The sequence below is a fragment of the Callithrix jacchus genome, chromosome 4, assembly GCF_049354715.1.
Source record: "Callithrix jacchus isolate 240 chromosome 4, calJac240_pri, whole genome shotgun sequence".
Lineage (NCBI taxonomy): Eukaryota > Metazoa > Chordata > Mammalia > Primates > Cebidae > Callithrix > Callithrix jacchus.
The window spans coordinates 24,072,635-24,099,203 of NC_133505.1; the positions used below are offsets into that span (position 1 = coordinate 24,072,635).

Here is a 26,569-nt window from a genome sequence, read left to right on the forward strand (position 1 = left end):
TGTATTCTCCCTCTACTTCTCCTTCTCACTCTTGTTGGAAGGATGAGCAGCAAAGTGTCTAGGTGAAAAAAGTGCATTTCTCAGCCTCTCTCTAGGCCCAGAGGTCATGGAGCACTGTTCTGGCCAGTGAGATGTTAATGGAAGTGGGTGGGTGGGATTCAAGGAGAAAGTCTCTAAAATGGACTGCAGATGCAGCTGGCATTAGTCTGCCTTTTGCTCTTTTTTTCTTTCCTTTATTTTTTCTTTAATCTCCCTAATAGACACAGTGGCCAGAGTAGCCACTTTGAAACCACAAGGGACCATCAAGATTGTTGCAGATCTTAAATGTTCTCACCACATAAAAACAAGTGTGGAGGTGATGGAGATGTTGATCACCTGGATTTCATCATTTCACTACGTATGCATATGTGGAGATACCACAATGTCAATCTACACCATTTTTATTTGTCAATTACATCTTAATCAGGCTTGGGGAAAACAGTTGTTGCAAAACCTTGACCCAAACATCTCTGAAGCCTTGAAGCAACACCAGCAACCATGAACTTCTGGAATTCTAGTTGTAGAAGAAAAATAAAGTCCTTACTTGTTTAGGTCATTTTTCCCTAGGACTCCTTTTATTTGTAACAAAAATATAGTTCTTCACAGATACGACTTGCATAGCATTTAGTTTCTTGAGCAAAACACCATCTGGCTTACAGTCGAGCTGCTTATATGTGTCCATCATCCTTCACTTGTAAGTTCTCCAGGGGCAGGAGGCCCCAGCTTTATTTATCTTGTGTCTTGCATCAGTCCCAGTGCATGATGAGTGCTTGGCAAATACTTGTAGAACTTTCTGTATCTTCATGAATCTTAGCTAAGGGGAGAAGTCCAAGTTAGCCGTGCCTTCTCCAGCATGAGCCTTGTTCTACTGCAAATTTCAAGAAAGTAAAGACATGCCATGTGGTTGTAGTTAAAGGACAGCTCTAGGTGACATTGATATGGATTATCTTGGTATCTGAAGGAAGTTATTCCAACTGCACCATTTGGATCCAAGTCTGGGTCTTCTAGACAAACCTTCCATTTCTGCCATGTTGCACACACAGTTGGGATCAGAGCATCAGTGCGGATCTTCCTTGGAATACACAAAATACCAGATTGCACAGCTTAAATAACATAAATGTATTTCTCATAGTTTTGGAAGCTTGGAGACCAAGGTCAAGGTGTTGGCTGGGTGGGTTTTTTCCAAGGCCTCTCTCCTTGACTTGCAGATGGTGTCCTCTCTCTGTGTCCTAAAATGTCCTTCTCTCTCTTCATAGGCACCCCTGACTTCTCTTCCTCCTCTTAAAAAGACATCAGTCATATTCCATTAGAGTCCTACTCTAATGGCCTCGTTTTAACTTAATCACCCATTTAAGGCCCTATCTCCAAATAAAGTCACATTCTGAGGTACTGGGGGTTGGAACTTCAACAAGCAAGTGTTTTGGGGAATGAGGGACACAATTTCGCTCATACTTTTATATGTGGTTACATTAGAGTAAGTGTGTATGCACATGCATGTGTGTACCAATTAATGTAGAATGTGTTTCAAACTGAAGGGACATTGAAGAATATCTCATTCCAAACTCCCATTGTAGAGTTGAAGAGATGAGACCCAGCAGTGATTTAGTGACCAAGCTGGGCCTGGAACTGATGCACTTCCCCCATGCAACTCTCCATTAAGAAGTAAAGGTGAGAACATAGGTCCAGAACATTCTTCTGAAATGAGGAGGACACAGTAGATCATTAATCTCCATTCGATTAATGATCTGTTCACAGCAGTATCTCATGCACTGTTTTCTAAGGAACGTTAGTCTGGCAGACTTTTGATTTACATTTTATGTTATAAGTTTTTTCTGCAGTCTCATGAGTTTGGGAGATTGAAAGAAAGGACGAAAAGAAAAAGAAGGAAGGAAGGAAGGAAAGAGGGATGGGAGGAGAGGGAGGAAGGAAAATAAAACTGTGACCCATTCTTACTTAAACTTGGTTTAAACTACAGAAAAGCATATGCCATGGATAAGATACTCTCTTTTTGGTGGGGTGGCCCCTGGAATGAAATAGCTGTGTGGGTGGCATTTACACCTGTGATTCCTGTTTTATAAGGGAAATAGATTTGCATGTTAGTGAGAAGCAGTGGAAAATGAGCAGCTTTTACTTCGTGTTGAGATATCACCTTGAAGTCACGAAGGATAGTGGCTAATAAAGCTTCAAGTGGGAGAGACTGTGCCCGGGCCAGCGTCTCATGATGAGCTGGGCTGGGAAGTGTGTCTGCAGGAAGAATCGTCTCTGGACCTGTGATGACTTATTAAGCCTGAGGTCACGCAACAGGGACTGCCTTAACTGTGAAGCACAAATGAAGTTGTTTGGGTTCCTCTGCCTGTGAGTCAGTGGCGTTCCATGTACAACGTGGCTCTTGTTGGTCATTTACAGAGGGAGGAAGTGAGATCAGCAACATTTATTCATGCCTCATTACTTCGGCCTTGCAGAAAGCCATAATCCCAGGTTTATGACTGCCCTGAAGCCATCAGATTTTTTTAAAATCTGGTTTTCAAAATCTATTTTCAAAAATCTATTTGCTCACCCCACCTACATTTGGCAGAATGAAAGTTACAGAGTATAACAAGAATAAATACTCTGACATTTTTCACTAAGAATACTAAAATAAACATATTGCATACTGACTGAGTTTATATGTGGATTTTAAATATTTTAATGTTCAAACCTAAAACATCTGATTTTTAATGGTTATAATTGGAAATAGCCTTGTGCATGAAAGTCTCTTTTTTTCTGTTTTTACATGAGAAAACATCTTAGAGAAAATTGAGTCAATGAAGTGTGTGGATGAATATTGAATATTTTTATGAGGTTATTTCTTTATTCATATAGAAAATGTGTATGAAGAATCTGCTAGGTACTATTGTGTTAGAGGAAGGATGACTAACTGTCTTGGCTTCCGGGAGATTGAAGAGTTAGTGTTAAAACCAGGTTGAGTTGGTCACCCTGGTTAGACTTGGAGAGTCAATGATAAATAAAATATGATCAAATAGTAGTATGGTAGTGCACTGGGGAGAAGTACTTTCTGTTTGCTTATAGGAACACAAGGAAGGCCACCAATTTAACAAATTCCAATATTTTTTTACTTCATTTTAAAGACTCTTGAGGCCAGGAACAGTGGCTCACTCCTGCAGTCCCAACACTTTGGAAGACCGAGACGGGTGGACCACCTGAGGTTAGGAGTCCAAGACCAGCCTGGCCAACATGGTGAAACCCTGTCTCTACTAAAAACAGAAAAATTAGCCAGGTGTGGTGGCAGGCATCTATAATCCCAGCTACTTGGAAGGCTGAGGCAGGAGAATTGCTTGAACCCGGGAGGCAGAGGTTGCAGTAAGCCGAGATCACACCACTGCACTTCAGCTTGGGCAAAAAGAGCAAAACTCCATCTCAATAAATAAATAAATAAATAACCCTTGGGTGTTTTTGTTTTGCTTTGCTTTGTCAAAGGTTGTACTCCAGAACAGAACCAGTATAACAGTTTAGGTGTGATTGGGGGAAAACAAAGAAAGAGGCAGGTAAGAGAAAAAAGAGAGAAAGAGAGAGAGGAAAAGGAAGGGAGGAAGGATGACAGGGAAGGAGGAAGGAAAGGCGAAAGGAGAGAAAGAGGGAAGGAGGGAGGGAAAAAGAGAGACATGCCAAGCTTTGGCAGGCAGAGTCTAAGAGACACAGCCTAGGATTTTACTCCATATACCTGCTCTTAGGAAAAACCAGCATTTTCACTGAAGTTCTGCAAAGGGCAATTCAGTCTTTCTAAACTCCAAAAATCTGTGATGTGGTAGAAAGGAAGCCAGAGTGTAATTTGCCTGATCTTCAGCTATTTCCATTCCACAAGGGCCCAGGTCTTCTTGCCTGTTTTGTTCAGCATCTAGAATAACTCCTGGCATATTACAGGAGTTCAGTAAATGTTAGTTAAGTAAATGAGTAAATAAGAATGAATCCTGGCCGGGTTCTGTGGCTCACACCTGTAATCTGAGAACTTTGGGAGGCCAAGGCAAGTGGATCACTTGAGGTTAGGAGTTCGAGACCAGCCTGGCCAACATGGTGAAACCCCGTCTCTACTAAAAATACAAAAATTAGCTGGGCATGGTGATGCACGCCTATGATCCCAGCTACTCCAGGGGCTGAGGCAGGAGAATTGCTTAAGCCCAGGAGGTAGAGGTTGCAGGGAGCTGAGATTGTACTACTGCACTCCGAACTGGATGACAGAGTGAGAGACTCTGTCTTGAAAAAAACAAACAAAAAAGAATGAATCCTGTTATTGTATAATTCATGCCTATTGCATGTTAAAAACCTTAAACTTCACAGAATTTCTCATTTATTAAATTAGCTACTCCTTACTTGCCCAAGTTAAACAATGTATTTGTTTGAGTTGTACACATTACAAAGTGTTGCATCTGACTTTCTCAGAAATATGCAGGCTTATGACTTAATCTGAGTGATCACCTGACAGTGGATGCAGTCTTTAGAACAATGATGTTTATGGTTTTAGTAAAAGGCAAAAGATTTATACCATCTGAAGAGGAACCAGAGTATATGCTCATGATTTTAGTATACTCCGTGTCAACATTTGGGTCTGCAAAGGAGAGATTGTTTACTTTCTCAGACACATAAATCTATTTTGGGTGCTTGCTTGTCCACAGAAACCGTAGTTACATGCTTTGCAGTTCAGAGCCTGCTGAAGTGATGCACTATGCAAAGGTGACGTCCTATATAGATTCTGTTTGGGAACTGAAGGGGAGAAATGGCACCACTCTGTGGATCACAGTTGTGACATAGTGTTTGGCACCCCTTCTACCAACTCAGTCTACTCCACTTCCATCTTCGTCTTCACTCCTGGCTGCACAGTGCTTCCAGGCGTTCTGGCTCCTTCTCCCAAGAGAGTGTCTTCAAGATGTGTTGGGGGGGGGCGCGGGGGGGGGGCCTGCAAAAGTATTTTTTGAGGATTTATCTTTTGTATTTTGTTTGTTTGTTTCAATTTCATTTAGTTCTGCTCTGGTCTTGGTTATTTTTTTTTCTGGGTTTGGGTCTGGTTTGTTCTTATTTCTCTAGTTCCTTGAGGCGTGACCTTAGATGATCTCTTTGTGCTCTTTCAGGCTTTTTGATGTAGAATTTGATGCTGGGAAGTTTCTTCTTAACACTGCTTTTGCTGTATTCCAGAGGCTTTGGTAGGTTGTGTCATTATTATTGGTCAGTTCAAAGAATTTTGACATTTCCATCTTGATTTCATTGTTGACCCAGTGATTATTCAGAAGCAGCTTATTTTGTTTCCATGTACTTGCATGGTTTTGAGGGTTCCTTTTGGAGTTGATTTTCAATTTCATTCCCCTGTGGTCTGAGAGAGTATTTGACATAATTTCAGTTTTCTTAAATTTGTTGAGACTTGTTTTGTGGTTTATCATATGGTCTATTTTGGAGAATTTCCTTGTGCTAATGAATAGAATGTACATGCTGCAGTTGTTGAATAGAATGTTCTATAGATATCTGTTATTTGTTTTAGGATATAGTTTAAGTCCATTGTTTCTTTGTTGACTTTCTGTCTTGATGACCTGTCTAGTGCTGTCAGTGGAGTAATCAAGGTCCCCCACTATTATTGTGTTGCTGTCTATCTCATTCCTTGGATCTAGTAGTGATTATTTTTTATAAATTAAGAGCTCCAGTGTTAGCTGCATATATATTTAGGACTGTGATACTTTCCTGTTGGACTAGTCCCTTTATCATTATATAATGTCCCTCTTTGTCGTTTTTAACTGCTGTTGTTTTGTCTGATGTAAGAGTAGCTACTCCTGCTCATTTTTGGTGTCCATTTGCATAGAATATCTTTTCCTACCCCTTTGCCTTAAGTTTATGTGAGTCCTTACATGTCTGGTGACTCTCAAAGACAGCAGATACTTGGCTGGCAAATTATTATTCATTCTGCTTTTCTGTATCTTTTAAGTGGGGCATTTAGGTCATTAATGTTCAGCACTAGCATTGAGATACGAGGTACTATTCTGTTCATCATGCCAGTGGTTGCCTGAATACCTTGCTTTCTTTTTCCGTTGTGTTATTGTTTTATAGGTCCCATTATATTATGTTTTAAGGAGATTCTATTTCAAGGATTTGTTTCAGGATTTAGAGCTCCTTTTAGCAGTTGTTCTAATGGTGGCTTCCTAGTGGTGAATTCTCTCAGCGTTTGATTGTCTGAAAAAGACTGTATCTTTCCTTTATTTATGAAGCTTAGTTTCACTGAATACAAAATTCTTGGCTGATAATTGTTTTGTTTAAGGAGGCTAGATAGGGACCCCATAGCTTCTAGCTTGTAGAATTTTTGCAAAGAAATCTGCCATTAATCTGATAGGTTTTCCTTTATAGGTTACTGATGCTTTTGCCTCACAGCTTTTAAGATTCTTTCCTTCATCTTGACTTTAGATAACCCGAGGACTATGTGCCATAATGATGATCTTTTCGTGATGAATTTCTTGGGTATTCTTTGAGCTTTTTCTATTTGGATGTCTAGATGTCTAGCAAGGCTGGGGAAATTTTCTTCAATTATTCTCTCAAATATGTTTTACAAACTTTTAGATTTTTCCTCTTCCTCAAGAACACCAACTATTCTTAGATGTGGCCATTTTACAAAATTCCAAACTTCCTGGATGCTTTGTTCATTTCTTACAATTCTTTTTTCTTTGTCTTTGTTGAATTGAGTAAATTCAAAAGGCTTTTCTTCAAGCTCTGAATTTCTTTCTCCTACTTGTTCAATTCTATAGCTGAGACTTTCCAGTGCCTTTTGCATTTCTGCTAGTGTATCCTTCATTTCCAAAAATTGTGATTGATTTTTATTTATGCTATATATTTTACTGGAGATTTTTCCATTCACATCCTGTATCATTTTTTTTTAATTTCTTCAAGTTGAAATTAAAGAAATGTACCTCTCTGGTACCTCCTTAACATATACCTATTGAATTGGACTGTCTGGCAGCAGACCCCAGGAACATGCTTATTTTTTTCTTTTTCAGTATTGTTTTTTATTGTGGTAAATGTCCTAACATTTATCACATCTTGATCATTTTTAAGTGTACAGTTCAGAGGCATTAAGCAGGTTCACATGGTGGTGCAGCCATCACTGCATCTCCAGGACTTTTCCATTTTCCCAAACGGAAATGCTATGCCCATTAAACAGCAACCCTGCATTCCTCTCTCCCCAGGCCCTGGCACCCACCATTCTACTTTTTGTCTTTATGAATTTGACTACTCAGTACTTCCTGTAGGCATTTGTCCTTTTGTGGTTGGCTTATTTCACTGAGCATCATGTCCTCAAGTTTTAGCCATGTTGTAGTATCTGACAAGATATCCTTCCTTTTTAAGATGGAATAATATTCCATTTTATGGATAGACCACATTTTGCTTATCCATTCATCTATCAATTGATATTTGGGTTGTTTTTACCTTCTGATGATTGTGAATAATGCTGCTATGTATATGGTCGTATAAATATCCAAACCCGGTTTTTAAATAGCCTACCCAGGTAATTTCTATGCCCTTTAATGTTTAAGAATCATTGTCTTTGGGAAACTAGAGCGCTAACATCACCATTTATATTCTTTGGTGTAGAAAGACATGAACTCTCCAGAGGCATTTCTAACTATAGGAAGGCATATCTGTGATCTCAGTTAATTACAGGCAATACTGAATAGACAGGGAGATGTCTTGGAAAGTTCAGGGGACTTTCTCCTTGCCCTGATATCATGTTGTCCAAAAGGCATGTCTAAGAACAAACCATTTAAGCCAGTTGCTGATATATGGAACGTGTTGCATCAGAAGGGATGTGATGTTCTGAGAGGTTTCTTGACATTCTCTGTTCCTCATACTTCTACATGGGACACTTTCCCTCCACCTCACCTTGATTGAACCACTCACCTTTAAATTTTGACTTGGATGTTTTTTCCCTGTGAAGGTTTCTCTTCAGCGAGGGCAATTACCAAGATGGGATTAGCAGCCTTCCCTGGGGGTTCCTGCCCACTTTTTACTGTGTATTGTTATTACTGAGTTACCTGCCTTTGGTCCTCACCAGACTGTAAGATCCTTGAGGATGGGACTCATGCTTTCCCATAGCCCAGCCCTCCTGTAGCAGCTTCCCAAGATCTGTAAGCCCAGAGGTGTAAGTGGGATGGTCAATGGAATGTGAGGATGGGGTGAAGCGCAGGAAACATCATTCTCAGCAGGGCATGGAAGTGGGACAAGGGAAATCTAGGTACCTACTTTTGAAAAATGGTGTGTAAGCATCTGTGTGCCAGGTGTGGTAAACATTTCTCCATGGTATCTGAGAAGTCATCATCACCAACACTGAAAATAGAATTTGTTAAGTCAAAAGAAAAAAATAATTGCTATTTATTTGACAGCACAATTAAAATCATCTATGAGAATTGATTATTCTGAAATTCTATGCAGTATCATTATTTATATAAAATTCTTTTTAAATGTTGTTGTAAATTTGGAGTAATTACAGCAGGATACCCTGTGCATGTTTCACTGTTTGCTCCTGGAGAGCGTCTAATTGCAACTCAGAAAAATAGACTCTGCTAAGGACAATCGATGTGTTATGATCAGGCCTTAGTCTGAAAGCATTTATATCCAACTGAGATAGAATCGGAGAAGATTTTTGCAAATAACTGACCTGTGTTTTAGAGGATAAGAAGAGGTAATTTCAAGCCCAAGGATAGTATCTGAAATCTCTGGTTCCCACAGAGTAATGAGACCTGGTTCTGTAAGTCTGAAGTGAAAATCCATTCATTACTTGATAGTCACATCTTATATCCCGAAATGTCCTGAATAAATACCCTGCGTGTCAGTTCTATCTATGTCACCACATTTGTGCACTCAACAATCTTCCTTCCTCCCTCTTCTCTTCCTCCCTCCCTCCCTTTCTTTCTTTCTTTCTTCTTTTTTATCTCTCTTTCTATCTCCCTTTCTGTCTCTTTCTTTGTCTCTCTCTTTCCTTTTTTTCAGGACATTACCTGTTGATTCTTGGGCAAGGTCAAGAATTTGGTGGACATACTTAAAGAAGAAAGGAATCTTCAGCTAAAATGTCTATGATCCGTTCAGATTTGGAGGGCATGGATCTTCTGACAGCAGGGGCCATTCTAGGATTTTTTGGTTGAAGGTGAATGAGAATTTTGTACATGGAAGGGGATGGATGACTCTAAGGGCAGAGAAAGGAAAATCAAGTGAGCTGAAGAAGGAAGCACAGTGATAGAGACCAACCGACTTCCCTCATGACATTCAGCAATGTGTTGGCTTGTGTAAGGCTATGGAGCTCATTAGAGGATTTGAAGATGTTCGACCTTACAACCTACTCAGTGATTGTGTGTTCTAGATACAGCACAGCTTCTCCAAGGACTAGAGGGGATACAAAAGTGGAGCTAAGGAGAAGGAGGTAAAAAATTGATAGAGGGTTATTTTGCCTAAATCAGGATGACATCAAAGGAGCTTGGATTACACCTGTAATATTGGGTTGGTGCAAAAGTAATTGCCGTTTTTGCCATTTCTTTCAATTTGCCAAACATTCTATTGACTATTCCAGAACTACAGCTGTACCTACTTACTGGGGTGGTGAAAAAGTAATTTCAGTTTTAACCCACTAAATCTAGGTCTAACCCGTTTAGATTCAGTGGGCTTTCTTCAAATAGACTGTGCTGATCAGGTAGATGATAATAGAATTTGTTTTCCTTTCCTTTCCTTTTCTTTTTTTTTTTTTTTGCTGTTCATAAGACTTAGATAAGGTAGTCAGGGAGTAGTCAGTAGGGTTTCTAATGACAGATATGCCACTTAACTGTGTTACCTAAAAGAAGGCACCACATTTCTTTGGCTTCAGTGCCTCCATCTGTAAAATGGATGATTGCGTGAATGATCACTGAGCCCTCTAGAGCTCCTAATTCAAACAAGCGATGTAGTTCAGTTACTATGCATTTTGTAAGGTGGTGGTTCTCAACCAGAGGTGATTTCACTCCTAGGAGACAGTTGGCAATCCTTGGAGACATTACTGGGGGTGAGGTGGGGAGGTGGAGGTTGTACAGGCATCTGGCAGATGCAGGCCAGGGGTGCTGCTAAACATTCCTTCAATGCACAAGACAGCCACCCTGCCCCATTGAAAATTTGTTCAGCTCCAAATATCAATAGTGCCAAGGCTGGCTGAGACACCCTGCTTAAGTGGGAGAAGCTGACACTCAAAAGAGGACATGACCCTGTCTTTTTCTCTAAGTGTGACTGGGAGAGTTATGGCAGGTTCTATGCCATGAGATATGGAAGAGTAACACCATTTTAGAAATCACATGTCTATATGATGTTGATATGCTTTTTCCCTTTGTTGAGTGTAGAATATCATTTCTCAATAAGTTTCATTTAAGATGTTAAAATAAACTCTAATTGAATATGCCATCTGGGAACATTGAACTGCACAGAGACAGCAGTGGGCTCAATTCACATTATTCTCCACACCCCCGCTGGGTAGGCCTGAGTGTGAAGGGACTACTCAACTGCTGTCATACCATGCATTTTAAACACTTTTCCATGGAAAGCTCAGAGTTCTACATCAAACATGGTAACACATGTCATCTGCTTACCTCAATGTTGTCAATTGTGTTTTAAGGGAAACTGAGGCACAAATGATCTTGTGGTGGATCTGGGAATACGACTTGGCTCTGCTGGTTCTTTCCTCTAGGTTCAATCCATTAGCAGATTTTTCCCATCCCAGTGTTTCTACCACATACACATACATGTACTCTGTGTGAACTGTGCCTCTGCAAGAGAGGCTGCTATATAAATCTCACTTGTGAGGATTAAGTGAGATGATGTATAAAAAATGTGGATGTCCAGGACATGCTGTGTTCTTTGAAAGCACCAAGCTAACATTGAACAACAGCAGTGGGTAGATCTTGAGATTAAATGTCACCTCCATGCTGTTCCTTCTTCTCAGTCTGCTTTTTAATTCAAGCGGGTGGTGATTGAAAATTAAGGAGGATTTTTTCTGTCCCAATCTGGATGTGTTTCATGTTGAGAACAGAGGAAAACAAGACAAGCGGGCCAAACTGCCTTGTTTCAATGCTCCAGTGACCACGAGGACTAATTGCTGTGCTAACAAGAATGAGAGTTTATTTAGGCTTAGCGGATCAATGGACACATTCAATTTTCTACATGCACAGCTCAGTCCTATGCCTCTGCATGTGCATTCCCAAGACGCACTGATCTACAGTAACCTCCAGATGGCTGCAAGTCCCCAGTCCTCAGTGTGGGATAACCTCCAGCAGGAGAGAGCTCCATAGGCCAGCTACAGCCACTGCTGTCTTTTTCTATTCACCTCTAGCCTCTCTTCTATGTCCCTGAAACCTACAGAGTTTTAAACACTTTTCCATTCAAAATAGATGTAGAATAAATCCTGAGAGGCTGTATGAACATCTAGTTCTGTTCTTGTTGGATGACTAAAGGAAACAAGAAGTTGAAGGGTGGCTAGAAGGTAACATAAAAGAAAGCAACTAGCATGCAATTTACAGATCTTTTCTTTTCCTTTATAGAGATGAACTTCGATTTGGTTCCAGATGGGTGGTCCAGCTACTCTTCTGGCAACAGTTTTCAGGGCAAGGCTTTTGCTACTGGAATGATTTAAGGAAGATCCCTCAATGTTTCAGAGTAAAGATATTTCTAAAGAAGTACCTGTGTCATTGTCCATCTTGAAGATTGACTTTTATGGTTGCTCAAATACTGATATCAGCTCAATGTCAATATATACTCTTACATATGAAATCCACCTAAGATGCTAGTGCAAGTTAAAGTTAAGAACTTTAACTTAAAGGAGATGACCCTAACAGCCTTCTTAGTGTACCAGGGAGACCAGATGGAGTTTAAACTATGTTGACCCTGCACTCAGACATGCCAAGTGTATCTGGGAGATCAGTAGATTGTGTTCAATAAGAATCTACTTAAATAATGGAGCTATTAATTTGAATTACTTTGGTTGTAAATTTTTTAAAAAGTCTAACTTAAAATTTTTAAAGGGGGTTGGGAGAGAATGTGATGACTGTTACAGTTAATGTGAGCTTTAGTTTGACTGGATACAAGTACTAAAACAATGTTATTAGATAATAAATCTAATTAAATCTAATCTAAATTTCCATCTCACCTCTGCTTAACTCTCTGTTGGCTTTATTCTTGGACTCCAAGTTAATGGCAAAATAAGCATCCATCATATTCTCCATTCTACCAGCTTCAGGTCTAGTGGAAAGAAATGAGAAATAAGCTCATTTTTAAATTGAGTGATTGAGCAATAGAGCTGGGCTTGGATTTCATTGATGTGGTTCTCATATCTATTACTACACTCCCCTGAAACTGTTCTACCCAAAGTCACCAAAGATTAGGGTGACCATGCACCTCAGTTTGCCTGAGATGGTCCCAGTGTGTATGTGTTACCTGAGCACAACTATGGATAACACCCTGCTGTAGTCCTCCTTGAAGATGGCTCTCAATTAATTATCCTAGCCTCCAATTGCTCACATTCTTCTGGGACCCCTTCCAGACTGAGTAGGGCTGACATGAGTAACCACTTCAGCCTTGCTCTCTCAGTTGCCTGACCTGGGGGAAGACGTTGCCATGTTGTTAGAATACTCAAGCTGTCTGTGGGAGGCCCATGTGGGGAGGCACTGAAGCCCTTGCCAACAGCTAGCACTAACTTTCAACCATGCGACTGAGTCGCCTTGGAAACAGATCTCACAGCCCCAGTGAAGCCTTTAGATGACTGCAGTCCCAGCCAATATATGACTGCCATCTCATGAGAGGTGCTGAGCCAGAATGGTTCTGCAAGGCCACTTCCAAATTCTATACCCACCTACACTGTAGGAGATAATAAATGTTTGCTGTGTTAACACAGCGCTGAGCTTTGGGGGTAATTTTTTATACAGAAATAGATTAGTAATACATATCCTCTTTTACTCTTAAAAGTGTCCCAGTTTAGAAAATAAACTAATTGTTCACCTATCAATAACCTCCACATTGACAATGCTAGTCTTCAATTCTTAGTCGACCCCTACATTCAATTTCCTCTATGTGTCAAAAGCATTAGGCACAGTTGACCACTCTTTCCTCTTTGACACACTTTATTCATTGTGCTTTCAGGTTAGTACTCTCACAGGCTACTCCTACTAGGGTTCTTCTTTTTTTTTTTTTAAACACGCTCTCCTTTAGCTCTTGATGCTTCAAGTCTCCAGGATCCTTCAGAAGAAGTCCTCAGAATTTCTCTCTTATCTATTTAATATTAATGCTTAGTGCCTCACTGATTTCACTTAGTCCAATGAACTTATAAGATGAACACTCCCAATGTCAAATCCCTGGTCCAGATGTCTTCCTGTGATCCAAACCTGCGTGATCAGCTGCCTACTCAGTATCTCCACGGGATGTTTAATATGCATCTGAAATCAACATGTCCATAACTGAAGTTCTGATCTTGCTCCATAAGCCTTCTTCCCCTTAGACTTTCACATTCTGATTAAAGATAGCTAGCATTATTTCTAGAGTTTTTCAGGCTAAAACTCCTGGAATCATCCTTAACTGCTTTTTCCTCCCACCTCATGTCCAACACCAAGCAAATTCTGAGTCCAAGCATGCTCTCCAACCCCACTACTACTGCTAACTTTACCCAGGTTACCGTCACCTTTCGCCTACCCCCAAATATCTCCCTCTCGGCACCCTTCAATCTATTTGCGACACCCCAGCCAGTCTGTAATAATTCTACAACTGAGATCAGATTATGCTGTCCTTCTGTGCAAACTCTTACAATGGTTTCTTACCTAATTCAGAAGAAAGCACCAAGCCCTTCTCAAGGTCTGCAAGACCCTATGAAATCCACCTCCTTCATTGCCTGACCTCATTTCCTCCGCGTTCATGTTGATCGCACACATTCACTTTCTAGGGGTGGCCTGAAGAAGTCAGGTGCAATCCTACGACAGGGCATTTGCACTGTAGGTCCCTCCGCTGGGGTACTTTTCCCCCGGATATCCATCTGGCCACCTCACTTTATTCAGTCTCAGCTCAAAGGCCCCCTTGTCAGAGTGGCCCCTACCTATCACTATATAAAAGCAATCTCTACCATCACTTTCTGTCTGCTTATTGTACTTTGTTTTTGTTTTTCTTCTTAATAATGGTCACCACTAGCTGATGGGAGCTCATTTTATATATATATATATATAATATATACACATGATACATATATATATATATATATATATATATATCTTTCTCCAATTTTTTCCCTCTAGAATGTGAACTTATTTTTTGAGATGGAATCTTGCTCTATCACCCAGGCTGGAGTGTAGTGGTGCCATCTCGGCTCACTGCAACTTCTACCTCCTGGGTTCAAGCAATTCTCCTGCCTCAGCCTCCCGACTAGCTAGGATTACACGTGCCTGCCACTGCACCCGAGTAATTTTTTGTATTTTTAGTAAAGACAGAGTTTCACCATCTTGGCCAGGCTTGTCTTGAACTCCTGACCTCATGATCCACCCTCCTCGGCCTCCCAAAGATCTGGGATTACAGGTGTGAGCCACTGTGCCTGGCCTCAAATGTGAACTTCTTGAGAGAAGGACTGTTGCTCATTGCGAAGGCTGTTGACAAAAGTCTTCATGGGCCACAGAGAGGATAAGATGCCACCAACATGGGTGCTGGCATCTTCTGCCACCATGAGAAATGCCTCCAATGGCTTTGACTTCCTCAGCTAATGGCAGCCGGAGCGTGGTCCTCCATATTTTCAGCCCATTTCCTAGTTCCCATTTAAAACAAGTGCAGCTTTAATTTACAGTGCTCATTTAATTTACATAAACATGCTCTTCGAGGCTGAAGCAAATATGACTGATTTTCAATGTGAAAATAAAATATAAAAACCTTCATAGAGTTATTTCTAAACATAACTCTAATGTTTGTACTCCTAATGTAACACAAATGTATATGATGTTTTATTAAGATTAGAGGCAAGAGTATTCTCAGGAAATAGATTAACAGGTGCACAACCAGCCTTGGAGCAGTTTGATGGGCACCATCAGAGGAGCAGTGTGACTGCTGGGCACTGACCGCAGCAGAGCTGGTTGGATACAGCTAAGGGTAGGGGCCATCCCCAAGGAAAATGGGACAAGGAAAGAAGAGCAGTGGATGCTCTTAGAGCCAATAGCACTGGCACTCGGAAGACAAATGACACAAGCTCTGGGAGAGCCCAGAACCCTTCACTGCATTATCAGCTCCTCACAGAAGGGCGTATGACTATTCTGCCCACAGCTGTATTCCTCATCCCATGACTGGCACCTATTAGTGGTGGCTCATAGATGCTCGTTGAGTGTATCAGTGGCTCTGCATGAAGAGTTTGAGGAAGGCCAGAAATTTAACAGAGAATGGAGGAATGGAGACCCATGAGTATTGACCTGTGATTGTGGAAATACTATTTTTATCATCAGATAGATTTGGTCAGGGGCCTACAGGTAGACTAGGAAGATACTTACAAACTATTCTCTTTTTAAAAATCTCTCCCTTTGTGGAGCCATTAATCATAGAATTCACAACCTGATGCTCCACTTTGTGGGTCTGCCTTCACAACTAGGATTTCTAGCTCATTGCTCAAGTTGTTCTTAACCTCTAAATTATGTTTTGTACCTTTCTCTGCTGCTGCCATCCCTGGGTGTTGCTGGCAGTAGAAACAAGATTGCCCTACTGCCTTTCTTAAAATGATGTGAAATTTTCTGTTGCTTACTGGGTTAGTAGTTGACTCATGCTGCAGGAAATCTGGGAATTGAAGATATGACAGATAATTAAGCCCCAATTCTCTCAAACAAATTTCTTCCCCTTCTTCATTATTCCTTCCTTAACTGTTTATTGTCAATGACATGCCAAGCAATATGTAAAACATTAGGATTGTAGTAATAAAAGGGCCTTTGCACTGTAGGTCCCTCCGCTGGGGTACTTTTCCCCCAGATATCCATCTGGCCACCTCACTTTATTCAGTCTTTTTTGTTTTGTTTTTAAAATATTTTTGAGGAGTAAAAACACAAGGCTGAACCATGATGCTGGAAGAAACAAATTGGGGTTTAGCTTAGACTCTGAAATTTTTCTCTGCTATTAGCCTGTGTGTGTCTGAGGGTGGATATTGTTATGCAAGGAAGAGATGTGACTATATGGGAAATGAGATCCTTAAAGGGGTTGCCAGCCAGATGTTACATCAAAGAGATTATGATTCAGGCAACCAAGTCGCTGTACTTTTGAAGGCCTGTCCAAGTTGTGGTGCCTTTGAGGTTTTGCCTGTTACTATTCGACACTTGGTATGTGTTATTCCATGCAAATGTTATGCAATGATTCAGAAGTGAATACCAGGTTGAAAGACGTTACAACAGTCCCTTGTTCCACTGAACTCTACCTTTGTGAGCAGAGGTTACCAAAAAGACCACACGGCATGACCAGCAGCCCACACACCAGACTGGGCTAAGTTCTGCTGCTATTTCCAGAGCTTGCTGCTATTCAAAGCACTCCTTGGGTCCAGCCAGATTGCCATACTTTCATGATATATTTCCCATGGCTGCTTCATTTATTCTTCTTTTCTTTTAGTGCTTAGAGTAGGTTATTGCTTGAGGTGACATATCTGGCATCCTAGTGAAATACTTTTCAGTCCACATTTTCCACTCAAAATCACAGTAGGCATGATGAACAACCAGCATCCTCAGACAGCTTTCCATAACAACATAATAATGAGCCAGTTTTAACCATTCATATTAGATATGGCTAGAGTGACTATTTTCTGAACCAAAATTACGCTGAGCATTTGTCAAATATCAGATGAACTTAAAGCCCTAGGGGTATCTAAGAAAGTCCAAAGGGGGTGTCATTGTTCTAGATTTAGTTCAAAAGATGCTAGACAACAGTGTACATGTTCAGCCTTTGTAGACATAGAGAGTGAACATCACCCTAGCTGTTATAGGTTTCATTCTCTGCTGAAAGCCTCAGAGCCTCACCGTTGGAGTTTCCCCCCACACAACAGAGTTCCTACTCCTTGGTCAGTCAGTGATGCCTCTTGGGTAAACACATTACTTTCATCAGCGTAACTTAACTATAAAATATTTTTAGAGGATCAGATTGTGATCCTCTAAATCACAATGACTGTGATAAGTCTCTCCTTAAATGGATCTTAACACAGTAGAAAGGAAATGTTAGCAGACATTTCAGACTAATGGTGTTTTCTTTTCTTTCAAATGGGTTATTCAGAGTTGAATAGCAATTACTTAAAGCTAGTAACATAGGAACACTTTCTGTAATAATGTTTATGTTTTTTCATTCTACAGCATTTAGCACGTGACAAAGGAATGAGAGAAAAGACTAATCAAATTTGGAGTCATGCAATTAATGAAATCCATAGGTTTGAAGAATCACTTTATATAACTCCCATGGTTTTTGTATTTCCTAGAACATCTTAGATTGAGGTCATTGTGCGTCATTAAGCAGGACTCTGTTAATAACGCACGATGACTTCAATTCAACATGTTTTCAGTGAATGGCTGACCTTCATGCTTGTACCATCCAGACTAGGCTTACAAACATTTTTCTAAATTGCTGGTCTATTTGCAGATACATTATCAGTGTCATGCAAAAAATAAGAGTATGCTTCATTTAGGATTCTCTTTCTTATAAAGTCCCATCACTGCTGCATGAAAAGACAGATATGGCAAGGAATAGGCAAAGTTGTATATAGTGACACACATTGGACAAAAAATACAAACTTCAGCCACATGATTCTTTCACTGAAAAACATAATGTGGCTCTCCTTTATATCTTTTTTAATGATTTGCATAGCTTTCTATTGTATGTATGTGCTATAATTTATTGTAATGACCTCCCACTAATTGACATTTGTCATTTATAAACCATGGTAGAATTAACATCCAGGGAAATATATCTTTCTGTACTTGACAAATATTCTAGAGAATAAGTTCCTAGAAGGGAAATTTCTAGTTCAAAGGAAATGTACACTTAAGCTTTGATTGGTATTGCTAAAAAATTATTTGTTTCAAATTCTTGCCAACTCTGGGAATTGACGTTTTCAGTTTTTGCCAATTTGATGTGTAAAAACCATATTGTTGTTTTGATTTGCATTTATTTGATTAATAAAGAGTCTATCTTTTCATGTATCTACTAGCCATTTGTATTTCTTCATTTGAAAACTGCCTATTCTTGAGCTTTGTTCATCGTTGTGTTGGATTGTCCTTTTCCTCATTGAGTTATACAAGCTCCTTGTGTATTACAGGAAAAAAACCCCTCCATTTTATTACAAATGTTGCAACAATTTTCATACTGATTATATATTAATTATAGTGAAGTATTTTTCTACTGTACACTATTATTAAAGTTGCCCTCACTTTCATTCTCTGGCAAGTCCTGTAAATTTTATGAGCAATTTTATTAAAGACATTTGTTTTAATGTCATTATCAAAAAAGAGTGAGAAACACTGTCTAAATATAGAAAAAATGAAGAAATGTAAAGAACGTTTTTACTAAGCATACAAGGTTTAATGTCTATAAAGATAAAGCCTTCTATTTTTCCAGAAGATTCTTAAAGTCAGAAATTCTTGGAGACCAAAAGTCTTGCATCGCTCATGGAGATGCTTCAGGCATGAGAGAGACCTATCTGTGTCCTCTTAAACAACACCATTATCAACTCCAGCAGGAGTGGGGGTATTGTAGACAGAACACTGGTCATTTAGACATTCTGGTTCATTCATCATCAACTGGTAAACGCCCTGGTTTGCCAGAGTGTCCACTTCCTTGTCTCTGAAGTGCATCAATTATACCTGACCTGAATGTAGGGTCACAGTGGTTATTAAATGAGGTAAGCTATGTAGGATGTCTATACATAGTAGATGCTCCGTAAATGCTCCTATTCCCAATCTTGCAAGTTAGCTCGTGAAAAAATTGTACCTATAGCTACTCAACTGTGGCAGACACATTTAAAATGTAAAATCATCACGTCAGTAAATATAAAGGTTCCGCTCTTTCTTGAAATACTCAATTGCTGAAGTTTCTCACAAGTAAATCAAGACACTCTTGATTTTCTAGAATGAGGTGGAAACTATATTCTCTTCAAGATAGTTCATAGTCCCTGTACATTTTAACTATCTAATGTTAATGCTGAAAATGAAGTTTACTAGGAAAGCAGATGCTGCATGACAAATATTAGGGTCCATAAGCCATGTGAGTAAACTTTCTTAATTTAGCTGGTTATAGTCCAAGAGGTGGATCAGGTATATGAATTGGTATATGACTGATTCCTTATACAACTATTTTGGCAGGGAAGGTCTCAAAATACTTTTAGACAATAATCCTCTTGGGAAGAAAAGTATGTCACCTGTGACTGGTCATGTTGCTAGTACACACTGTTGATATAATGTGATGAAAAGGCACTGCAGCTCTGTGGTCTTTCTCCCCCCAAAACCATCACCCCCATCTACTCAGGAGGAAAACTTTAGACAAATCCCAACTGAGGGGCACTCTACACAATATCTGACCAGTGTTTCTTGAAACTGTCAGGGTCATGAAAACTAGGAAAGTCTAAGAAACTGTCCCCAGAGGAGATACAATGGCTAAATGTAATGTGGAAGCTTGGATGGGGTTCTGGGACTAGAAAATGACAATAGGCAGAAACTAAGAAAGTCTCAATAAAGTACAACTTCGGTTAGTACTAACACATTACTATTGGTTTGCTAATTATAACAAAAGTACTAGACTGGTGTAAGATGTTAATAATAAGGAAACTGGGTGTATGGGCATATGGGAACTCTCTGTTCTGCCTTCACAATTTTCCTATAAATCAAAAATTCCTGAAATGAAAAGTTTATTTAAAAAAATGGCTTCTTGCCTCACCATCCATTCCACTCTCATTCAGTATATCAAAAAAGCAAAGAATAAAATTTCCCCAATCCTCCTGGAAAAACAGTAAGCTTTCAAGGAGGTTAAAGTCTCGGTGTCACATATCAGCATTTCATTTCCTCCAAACGTGGCTCCATTATTGGTCTCTTCTCGCCTGGGTTGCCCACTGTTTGAGGGGGTCTGTGCCAATCTGGGGCACTAGTGGACACTCAGTAACTAATTAAGAATTGGTAGAGTGATGCGATAATTAGGGCTTTGGTAAGTAAATTCTGAATTCTGGCCAAACCAGAGTCCCTGTCACTAAGTGGCTCTATTCAATAAAAAGCCAGTCTGCAGACCAGCTGTGGGGCTACTCCCAAGGTTGGCTTGCATGTGTGTGCACAGCCACTCTCCTCACATCCAGTTCTCACATGGCAGCACATCAGTACTTGACAGGGTACAAGATTGAAAAATGAGAATTGATCTTTGCACAGTGTCCATGGCAGTCTCCGTCTCCTGGCCTGTAAATTGTGGTTGGGTACTACAAGGTCTTAAATACAGCCAGTTCAGGCAGAAATCACTGATTCGACATTTAAAAAGCAAACAAACAAAAACGCATCATTTATTAGCCAATTAGGGTGTTAGGAATTTCCCAGCATTTTATTTAAATTAATGAACCAAAGCATTTTATCAGACTGAGTAATTGACTAACGCAAATTTGCATGTTCAAATGGATGCATATTCCAAGTCAATTTGGCATGTTCTCCATCTATACACTCCAGAGTGCTGTACTATTTGCAGAGCATGTGGAATACAGAGAAATCTCAAGTTCATTTCTCACGTGTGTGCTGATGTGTGCATGTGTTGGTGTAATGTTGGTTACTAATAAATTTGAACCAGAGGAAGGAGTGAAATATCTTATATTTAGCAGCCTTTCCAAATCGATTTTAAATGAAATTGTTGCTTAGTGTTTTCTTTATGTCAATAATAAAAAATGATGGGGGTGACGAATGAGTTTTGACTTTCCAGGTCCCAAGGATGGTAACAGAAGGCACTCAGCAGGTCTTCCCACTCCTGTTGTTAATTAAAGTATTTTCACATTCTCCAGGGTGTAATGCACTCTGGGTACTGAGCCCTAGAGAGACTTCTGCAGTCTAATAATCACACGTTCGAATAAGTGCAGTAGGGGTCCACCGGGGAACAGATCACTTCTCCCCCTCATTAATGTCCAAGCAACGTTCTGCAAACATCTGAAATGCACTAGCTCAATTTCTTACGAATAATAAACATTAGTGAGGCTCCTAGTTCAAGGAAGGCAGACATCCACCTGCTCAGCTGAGACCAGCACAGCGCAGGGAGTAACATTTGCAGCTCAAAGCTTGCTTTACTGCATTTACCAAGTGGTAAATTGGTTCTTGCCAAAGCAGATTTCCTGGGATTTGTTACACCCTTTCTCTGTATTGCAGTATAATTCTCATTTGTTGGCACTGTTAATGTGTTTGTCTGTGTATGAAATATGAAGAGTTTTACAAAGCTGATTCTGAGTTGTCAGAAGGTATATCTGCACACCCCCAAATCATCTTGAGGACCTCATAACCTCAGAAAAGCAGGACACATTTTCAATATTCAACATCCTTCCAAACTGCTGCTAAACTAAATTGAATGTAAGTCTCCTGAATACTTCAAATTTTAGTTGAAAGAAAGTTGGGATAATTTTACTTCAGAGAAGTATGTAAGTCCACAAATCAGGGTAGGAGCTAGTTTATGGAAATAACGCTAGGATTTTGACACTTGTGAGTGTTTGTAGAAGATCTAGGCTTGTATCTCAGTTGTAATAACACAAACACAACAGAGCTGAGAATAACAGGTTATGTTTTATCGTATATTATATTTCACAAAGGGCTGTGTGTGTGTATCACATTTAATCCTCACAACAGCCTATATAAAATATAAGGTTATTTAAAAAAATAACACAATTGAAGTTGAGAGAGGTTAAAGGATTATCCCAGACCACACAGCACATGGCAGAGTTTGTCCTTAAACCCAGGTTTTCTGACTCCAAGGATGTTCCCTGTTAACCCAGTGCTTTATATTGGATGACAATTTACATATTTCAGCCTTTTGCCTCAGGGAATATTGACCCTCCATCTTTGTTTTATAAAGAAATCTGTATTATATCTGTGGCACAGAGAGACTTAAACATTCTTTGATGTGTATTTGGTTTACTCCGAAGTAGCCTGGCTGCTCTAAGCTAAAAAGGAAGTTAGCAGAATATCAAAATCTGCTGTCATTCATTTAGCAGTAAGCTTGAATTGAATTAACTAGCAATGGCTGAAGTGGTCATAGAGATGACATTCCTTAATACGTGAAAGACCATCAGCTCAGGATCAAGCAGATAGATATGGAGTAGGAAAAGGTCCTGCTCCCTTTCCTCCCTTTCTTCCTTCAAAAACAGGTGTAGCTGGGAAATGCGATCCTAACAATTTATGGAATCTTTTGTACTCTATAAAGCAGTTTTGTGGTTGGTGGTATTATTTGAGTCTCTCAAAAGCCATCATCAGTAGGTAGATATCATCATAATTCATGGGCAAAGCGAAACCACTTGAAAAAGTCTTGCTTCCTTTCTCCCTTCCCTACAAGTCTACTGACTTGTTTGAGGGCAAATGCCTAGTGTTCAAGGCATGCTTTGAAATCAGCACTTCTGTTCCAGTCTCTCCAATTTTCTACAAACATTTCCTTCTTTATTAACACTACCTTCTCACTCATGGCTGGGCAGAGCTGCCTAAAATATACGCATATCTTGATTGCACAAAAACATGAGTTTATAATGCTTATCAGGGAAACACAGGTGCAAAGAATATTGTACTCATCTGTCAGTAGAGCAAAGTGGCCTCCATGTACCTGTGCCGTCCCTGCCTTCTTGCTATACCAGATGCCCAGTTAAATTTGATTTTTCTTTTAGTATAAATATGTTCCATGGCATATGTGTGACATACACACATGGGACAACGATTTATTGCTTGTCTGAGACGTAAAGCATTGGGTTCCATAGTGATTGGGTTCCGTAGTTCACAATGGTGAGCACTCTAGACTCTGAAATTTGACTTTAGCTTCCTGTATTTCTATTTGCTAACTTGGGCAGCCCCATGGGGGTCTGGGCTCTGCCTACCTCTCGGCTGCTCTAGACACAAGTGTCATTTCTCTTTACCTCTTTCTGGGAGATCATGGACATCGTCAGGACAACGGCTCTTTTTGAGATATGCCAAGAGACACTGTGGAGGAAAGAATTTATAAACTGTAAAATCCTTCTCAGCACTGCATGCCACTTCATTTCCACGTGGCATTTTTGCTCCATGAGGCTCATCCAGAGAAGGAGGGTGATGAGGGCACTGGCTCTAAACTCATCTTCAATTTCAAAATCTCATTCTCACTCATCTCAAAGTGTTCTTAAGATACTCCACAAGCAAATGCTATTGCTATGAGAAAATAGATCCTTGAATCCTTGACTATCTTTGACTACATTCTATATTCAAACGATGTTAAGTAAGAAGCAGTGTTAATGGAGAACTTAACTTTAGTTGGGTAAAACTTCCTCAAAAAGAGCAAAATAAATTAAAGCAGGTGAAAATAGCCCAAAAGGGCAGTGATGGTTAGTAATAACTAGTTGATAATGGGCTTAACAAGGTGACATCTAGAATTTTATTACAAATAATAATGAGACATTTATATCGATAAGATACACACACACATACACATATACATACACACATATATTTTTTCTTTTCTTTTTTTTTTTTTGAGACAGAGTTTCGCTCTTGTTACCCAGGCTAGAGTGCAATGGCGCGATCTCGGCTCACCGCAACCTCTGCCTCCTGGGTTCAGGCAATTCTCCTGCCTCAGCCTCCTGAGTACCTGGGATCACAGGCACGTGTCACCATGCCCAGCTAATTTTTTGTATTTTTAGTAGAGATGGGGTTTCACCATGTTGACCAGGATGGTGTCGATCTCTTGACCTCATGATCCACCCGCCTCGGCCTCTCAAAGTGCTGGGATTACAGGCATGAGCCACCGCGCCCTGCCAACTTTATCTTTGTGTTATTTGGTAGCATGTTGTTGTTGTTTTTTTTTTTAAATCTGAATTTAGATTATTTCTATTTTCATCTCTTGTAAATAAATGCATAGCTTAAACAATATCTTATGAAAGCAGATTTCTTCTGACTTTTCACACTCTTTAGCATGAAAGTACACCACAATTCACAATTAACATTTCTTTCTTTCTTTCTTTCTTTTTTTTTTTTTGAGATGGAGTTTCGCTCTTGTTACACAGGCTGGAGTGCAATGGCACGATCTCGGCTCACCGCAACCTCCGCCTCCTGGGTTCAGGCAATTCTCCTGCCTCAGTCTCCTGAGTAGCTGGGATTACAGGCACGTGCCACCATGCCCAGCTAATTTTTTGTATTTTTAGTAGAGATGGGGTTTAACCATGTTGACCAGGATGGTCTTGATCTCTTGATCTTGTGATCCACCTGCCTCAGCCTCCCAAAGTGCTGGGATTACAGGCTTGAGCCACCGCACCTGGCCTTACATTTCTTTTCAGTGTTAACAAATTCGTTATCCACAACTCTCTTCATCCAGTCTGAGGCTTTGCAAAGCTGAATGTGAATGGTCAGAGGTGTAGATGCACATCCCTCAAATCCTCTTAGAGAGTTTGTGGCCTGGAAAAATGCCCAGGGAAAATTCTTATGTATTACCAAACTGCCCAATGAAGCCTGACTAAATTCTGCCTTGCAGGTCCCTGCTCAGGTAAGAGTGAGTGTCGACAGGGTGCTGGAGTAGAACATGACTACAAGACTCAGGAGCCAAGGGGTGGTTTAAATCCCACTTCATCACATGCTAGTTGTGCACCCTGGGGCATGTTATCCAACCCTCCCAGGCGCGGTTTCCCCATCTGTACAGTGGAGTTGGGGATGGGAGGCAGCTGTAGCATTGGGTTGTTTTGAAGGTTAAATTAATGAGTTATTTATTAAGGGCTTGGGACAGTGTACATAGAAATTGGTACGTAAGTGTTTGCTAATTAAAGGCATGCATACATGTACATATAAGCACATACCATCTATATGTGTTATATATTAGAATATGTTATAGATAGTATTTATTATACTATAAATATATGTAATACACCTTAATATATTGAACATACTATAGATTACACCTTACATTACGTCTGACATTTTCATTATAGTATATGTTACATGTATACATACATATATATGTACACTATTTTTCTTTTAATGAAGCACAGAACCCAGTGTAACAAGGGAGTCCTGCATTCCTCAGGCATTTCAGCTCAGTGAGCACCTTCAAGGAAGTCCTTCTCAGCACCTGGAGGACAGAGTGAGAGACAAGACAAAGCATGCCTGGAGGTGAAGCCTGGACGCCCCACACTTTGGAAGGATGTGTGCATTCACATCAACAGGGCTCTGTGCCTCCCTCACAGGCTGGTGCACCCCAACAGGTCTCAGGACACCCCACTCAGCATGAACACAGACTGTGTGCTGGTGCTCCTTCTCCTTTCCCGGCAAATGAACAGGTTCCACACTTATGCCAAAGGATCCGCTCGCATCAGGGGCTATAGACAACCCCTCTGATACTGAAAATTCTGTAGACTCCCACAGTTTCCAGCCTGCAGGTCCTTCTGTCACTGACAGGGAGAGACCCCATCCACTGCTCAGACACCTGTGCAGAAATGAATTCACGGGGTCACTTACGTGTGAGAAAGAAGTAGCCATGGACTGCCACTGCTGCCTGAGGTGCACGGTGTGTGTGTGTGTGTGTGCGTGTGCATGCAGTTTGTTCATGGTATGTGTGTGCAGGTGGTGTGTAGTGTGTGTGGTGTAGTGTTTGGTGGATATGTATGTGGTAAGCGTGGTGTGATGTGTGGGTGTGTGCGTATGTGTGGCGTGGTGTATATGTGTGGTGTGTGTAGTGTGTGCATTGTGCATGGTGTGATGTATACATGTGGCGCGTGTGTAGTGTGTGTGTGTAGTGTGTGTGGTGTGCATGTTTTTCCTTTGCAGGTTATTTCTTTGTTTTTTTTTTTTTTTGAGACAGGGTCTCTCTCTGTTGTTGCCCAGGGTGGAGTGCAGTGCTGTGATCTTGGTTCACTGCAACCTCCGCCTCCCGGGTTCAAGCGCTTCTCCCACCTCAGCCTCCCAAGTAGCTGGGACTACAGGTGTCTGCCACCATGCCCGGATAAATTTTTTTTTTGCACATTCTGGTAGAGACAGGGTTTCACCATGTTGGCCAGGCTGTTCTTGAACTCCAGCCTTCACGTGATCCACCTACCTTGGCCTCCCAAAGTGCTGGGATTATAGGCGGCAGCCACCACGCCCAACCTCTGCAGGTTATTTCTGTGCTTTTCTTATCTGTATGCATCTGGCCTTTGCCTAGGTGAGGTTTTAGGTTTTAGAAGCATCTCCCACATTCCTCTCAAACATCTCGTGGAACCAGGAGGCTGCATTTCTCCATCAGTTTTGGGGAGCCCCCAATGGCACAGATAAGTAAGCTTTAAAGTATTCATCAGCCTGTCTGCTGTTTTCCTAATACC

At 40.5% G+C, this 26,569-nt stretch overlaps 1 long non-coding RNA gene across 1 annotated transcript in view; it reads left to right on the top strand.

Moving 5' to 3' along the window:
• The window catches only part of LOC118152799 (uncharacterized), a 57,886-nt gene extending 43,601 nt beyond the window's left edge, over positions 1–14,285 (top strand). The window contains exons 2-3 of the long non-coding RNA XR_004741644.3: positions 9,055–9,208; positions 11,616–14,285. This is a non-coding gene — a long non-coding RNA (uncharacterized LOC118152799). The remainder of the gene's footprint in view (positions 1–9,054; positions 9,209–11,615) is intronic.
• The last annotated feature ends 12,284 nt before the right edge of the window (positions 14,286–26,569 follow it).